At 42.9% G+C, this 5543-nt stretch overlaps 1 long non-coding RNA gene across 1 annotated transcript; it reads left to right on the forward strand.

Moving 5' to 3' along the window:
* LOC109724028 lies at nt 662–1298 on the forward strand. Its single transcript, XR_002219805.1, has 4 exons — nt 662–736; nt 907–978; nt 1067–1133; nt 1231–1298. It is a non-coding gene; the product is annotated as an uncharacterized LOC109724028 (long non-coding RNA).

A 5543-nucleotide genomic window follows, 5' to 3' on the forward strand; every position in this document is an offset into this window, starting at 1 on the left:
CCTGTGCCGGGTCCCGGGACGTGACAATCGCCTAGGCCCAAAAATCACTGGCCCTTCAAGGCCCCACCTAACAGGAGTGGCTACCCCTGGTGAACGTCACCCCGCCACTCGATGTCGGTATAAGTACACCGCCACTACTCTCGACTTCGACACGAGTTGTGCCAAAACCATAGCACATACCGAAAACCACCATGCACCTCGAGATTATCAAACAAGACTAGCACACCGGGACTCAAGCCCAAACCCCGCACTCGCGTGCCTATACACCGTAGGTCTTCCTATGGGTCAACCTAACCAATGGTTTAGTTTATTTATTTTTCAAAACAATCCATGAGTGGTGCCGTGGTTGTAACTTGGCTCTGATACCACTTTAATCTGTCACGCTCCGGGGTCCTTTTTGAATTTAAAAGTCAATACGGAAGTGCCCGATTTTATTTTTTTAAAAAAACCTTGACCGCAGAGGATATCAGATCTGTCACAAATACAGGGTATCCACTGTTCACACAGGCAGAGTCTTCCCTGTATTTGCACGACGTCGCACCTTATCTCCACTGATCCAGCACGACCCCAGGAGCTCTGTAGAAGTTGCTGGAGCTCAGAGAAAGATTCCTCCATCTTCTTCTTCTTCTCTTTCTCTAGGGTTTTCTCTCTCTAAGTTGAGGTCGCCGTTTTGCGCCGATTTCGCGTCGCTCTCGCCGCTCGCCGGTTTGGTGGACTAGGAGCCAGCTTTTATAAGGTAAAGGGGTGTGTTTTGACAGTATTTCCCATGTTTAATTTCGAGAGTAGTTGAAAGAGAGCTTTAGAGAAGTATTTAGCTCACTTTGCTCTCTAATTTATACCTTAGTATTGGAATTTGATGTGTATTAGTTTCACTACTTCCATCTGAATCTGAGGATGTTTCAGCAGCTTGAGAGGAGTTAACTAGCTGTGAATTAAACCCCTTAGACCAGAGATAAACTGCTTTAAAGCTAGTTAAAGGTAAAGCATGATTTCTTAAGCTATTTCGGAACTATATGCGATTTAATCGAGTAAATTGACGCAGTTTGGGATTGCTCCTTCGCAGCAGATTTTCGAAGGTAATTGAGCTTATTTGGTGACCTTGGGGACTTATTTAGAAGGTGTTCTAACCTGAGGTACGCAGGAATTTCAGTTAGAAAACTGAATTCGCAAGATTCCGACTATAAGTATAGTAGTTGACGACTTTATTGCCGTTTTGGAAATGGTTCGCAGCGGGCTTGCAACAGACCTTTGGATCATCCCCAGTTGATGCGGGAAGGATTTTGGAAGCTTAATTTGAGGTATTAACTGAGCCAAAACAGGGATTTAGACTATTAATGTCACGCCCCGGGACCCGGCAGAGGCCCGCCCGGTGCGTGCCCAGACCCGCCATATGTCTACACATATAAGGCGTCTACACAAAAGCAGAAGAGTAAAGCATGAGAAGATCTACAACTAGAGATATCAGAGCAAGTATATAGCTAGGTTCTAACATCAGGTAGAATCAAAAGAAGATCATACTACTAAAGCATAAAGTAAACTGATACATCATAAATCACAAGATACAAAAATAGGGTGGTCTCTATAATCAGGTACAAAACTCTCACATCCTCTCCAAAAGATAACAAAAGAGAGGTGGACCACCTAACGCCAAGACCCTCGATAGCTAACTCGAGGCGAAACCTTTCCCGCGATCCCGAGCCTCTCCCGGAGTGGAAGGCACTGAAAGAAAACATAAAACAGGGGGCATGAGAACTATAATTTATAGTTCCCAGTGGGCAATTACTGACCTGCGCCAACTGCACCACTAGGCCCAAAAGAGAGCAGATAAAGTTAATAGAATTTAACTGCGGTAAATGAAGCATAATAATAAGATGCTACTCTACTATGCCATATGTATGTGGAATGTCAACATGGAGTACATCTGCTCTACATGAACCAGTATGCCAATACTTAAACAAGTATGCTAAGATGCAACATGTAATACTATGAAGTATGATATACGTCTCAAAGCCAACTACCTATCTGGTATGTACTATCCTGGCGACCAAGTACACTACGATGCCATAAGCGATACCGTCAAGTATCCTATGAATCTCAATGTCCAACCCTATGCCGTAGCATGTCAAGGAATCCAGCTACTATGACCTGTCTAGTAGTGATTATCAACTTGTTGTTTAATATTTTGGTTCAATCTCATTCAGGATCTACCCGGGGGTAGTCCGGCTTGTGCCGCCTAAGTGCCTGTGGTAGCCCAACATTCCTGCTCTTGGAATGTGTCTGTCCCACTCGACCCCGTAGGCTTCTCAATACCGCACGAGCGAGCATATGTCGCGTAGGCTAACTCCGGAGTGCCGGCTTGTAGGGAGCGACCCGTACAAGCATGTGCGAATGAGCACAAATGGCAAGCAAGCATGGTCAAAACCTCAAGTACCCAATCATCATGTCTCCAACATGGTAACAGTCACTAGCAACCCAAAGGTTTAGTATTATGTCTCAATGTGAAGGTTTAACCGTTCAATAATTTCGATGTCAATGACCTTAGCTTTACTAAGCCCAAATCTCAAGGTGAAGTTCCCACATTCACTATGTTTAATGCCTCTTTATGACATTTAAACATTGCTATAATCTAAGCGCATTTCACCTTCTAAGTCTCTTTATGACGTTAACTTGTTCTATCAAAAGTAGGTTAATACACATGCTCTCTAGCGTGTTCTCATATTGCTACATGTATGTTCTTTCCAATGCAACCATCAACTTGGCATAATTCTCATAATAATAACATGCAAATGCAATTTACATATCCATCAAGTCTAATGCCGCTTTATGACATTAGCTTGCTAAGTCCATCTCTAGTCCAAGCCTAACGCCGCTTTATGACATTAGCTTACCATTTGTATACACCCTAACCTATGTCACTTAAGGTCGATATGTCCAACCATGTCAAGTATGCGTACTAAGTCCAAGAGTGTAATCTATATGCCATATGCACCATATGCAACATGATCTCAATCAACGTAAGAATGCTACCCATAGGCCCCTAGCCCGATATGAAGACTCTCTACTATATAGAGGTCAATATGCATGGTATATGACATGTGCAATTTAAGCATTCAAAAATTCTTAAATATTCTATCCAATAAGAATATGCATGCGTTTTCACTTTACGATAAATAAAAACCCTCATATGAGAAGTTTATCTCATCTAGGTGAGGCCAAACCCACCAAAATCGAAACCTTTGTTTCGCCGAACGGAGGTGCCCACAAGACTCCTAGTACCCTAGAAGCATCAAAACGAGGGTTACTCAAACGAAACGAACAACCCAAAACTCAAACATTAACCATCAAGGTAAAAAGACTAAAATCTCACCTAAGTGTAGAAAATTCCTTTTAAGTTCCAAATGGAAGCTAGATCCCTTCCAATGCAACCTAGATAAGGTTCTAATCCAATCAATTGGGCTTCCAAAGCCTCATATTCAAAATACCCAAAATAAACCCTAATATCACAATCTAGGGTTTCCTCTCAAATCCAACGGTAAAAACTCCAATTTAGAGGAAAAGGTTGAGCTACTAACCTTTTAGAAGCTTCAAACAAGATCCAAAATCCTCAAAGTGTGGAGATCTCCCTCTCCCCAAGCTCCAAGGTCAAGCTCCCATGGAGGAAAAGCTTTCAATAAGCAAAAAGAGCAAAAAAAAGAGGGTTTAATCCTCCAAAATCCAAGAGAATGGGATCAAATCCAAGGGGGAAGGAGAAGAGGGGTGCCCTACCTTGCCCTCTCTGTGATCTGAGCTTAGGAGAAGCCCTAAGGGGCGTGGGGTACTAATAGAGAGGCTACAAAAGCAAAAACACCCCTGCAGTTCAAACTGCACGAAATCTGCCTCCTTGTACCGGTACACGGGCTCTTGTACCGGTACAAGGCCGACGAAATTGCAAACCCGAGGCTCGGGTCGCGCGGTCTGCGGCTCTGTACCGGTACAAGCCCGATGGCTGTACCGGTACAACCATCAACCCTTGTACCGGTACAAGGCCAGTCTTGTTCCGGTACAAGCCCTGCTGCGGGCTGCCCGAGAGCTGTCCAATGAATCCAATTTTTGGATTTTGGTACCAAGCTTACAAACACAATTCTCGGGACTCGAACCATAGGTCGGAACACTGTCAACGACCCACCAGAAAGTCTGGAAAAGCTCGACACACAAATCAAACACTCGAACCTCGCAATTTGCAAAGGTCCAGTGTGTTACAATTAATATGTGTTAAGTGCAATTGCGCCGAAATTGGACATTTCGGTTGTGGTTTTAATATGATATTTATGCTTTGTGTTCAGCAGGATTGAGACCTAGGGGAGTTGATCCTTGGAATTCCTTTGGACTGATTTGAGCTTAGTACTAGGTGGGTTTGACCTAACCAGAGCAAGTGAAGCTCCCCTATGTTCTATATAATACTATAGAAATAGTGTATGAATGCAGTTTGCGTGATTTGAAAATTAACATAGATTCAGGACATTGTTGTCATTATCATTGCTATATGTATGTGTAGTGAACTGAAATCTCCCTTAAGTAGAGAAATTCATGCATAGAAGTAAACATGTTGATGTTTGACTTGTTGAATGAATCATGGATAATCTAGTATGTTCCTAAAGTAGAGAACTATGACATGATTTATGATTATAATGATAGTATCATGATAGTGGATAGTTTCTAATGCCATAGGTGAACTCACATTATTCTCACATGCTTACTAAACTAGTGGATACTAGTGATTGTCAATATTCATTATATCGAGAATTCCGATCAATAGATCGAGAGTAGAACCTAGCATACTATGCCATGATGTTGAGATATGTTGGATTATGGATTTTGCTTGCTTGCCATTGTGCTCATTCGCACATGCTTGTGAGGGTAGCTCCCTACAAGCCGGCACTCCGGAGTTGGCCTACGCGACAGTTGCTCGCCCGTGCGTGATTGGGTGCCGAAGTGGATTGCCGTGGGGAGTGTATACTACCGCGGGGCCATTAGGCGCGGTGCAAGCTGGACTACCTGGGGTAGGTCCTGATAAATGAAAAGAAAAACTCTAAATGAGATTAAGTACTAAATGATAGTTGACAGTAATGAATGCTTACCTGTTACAATAGGTGTTTACATATTCATGCTTATGTTCATGTTATATTCTTTATTGCAGAGATTATGATTACATGTTGAATATATGCTCATCACTTGTTAGCAGTGCATATATACATATTATGCAAGTATTGCTTTTACTTTCATTTAGTACATCATGAGCCTAGTGGTGTAATTCGCCGAGGCTGGCGGCTTACCCACTGGGAACTATTGCTAATAGTTCTCACGCCCTTTTATTGTTGTTTTTACAGAGCCATCTACAGGAGAGGCTAGGGATCGTGGCAAGGGAGTCGCGTCTAACTAGACATTGCTAGGGGCATGCTAGTTAATCACCTTGCTACTCGGGCTACAGCCGAGGGTGATGTCCCTATGTATAGAGAGACCACCATTGTACCTACTTGTTGTATACCCCATGATGTATATTTACT

This window comes from Ananas comosus, linkage group 2 (genome assembly GCF_001540865.1).
Source record: "Ananas comosus cultivar F153 linkage group 2, ASM154086v1, whole genome shotgun sequence".
In the NCBI taxonomy this organism is placed as follows: domain Eukaryota; kingdom Viridiplantae; phylum Streptophyta; class Magnoliopsida; order Poales; family Bromeliaceae; genus Ananas; species Ananas comosus.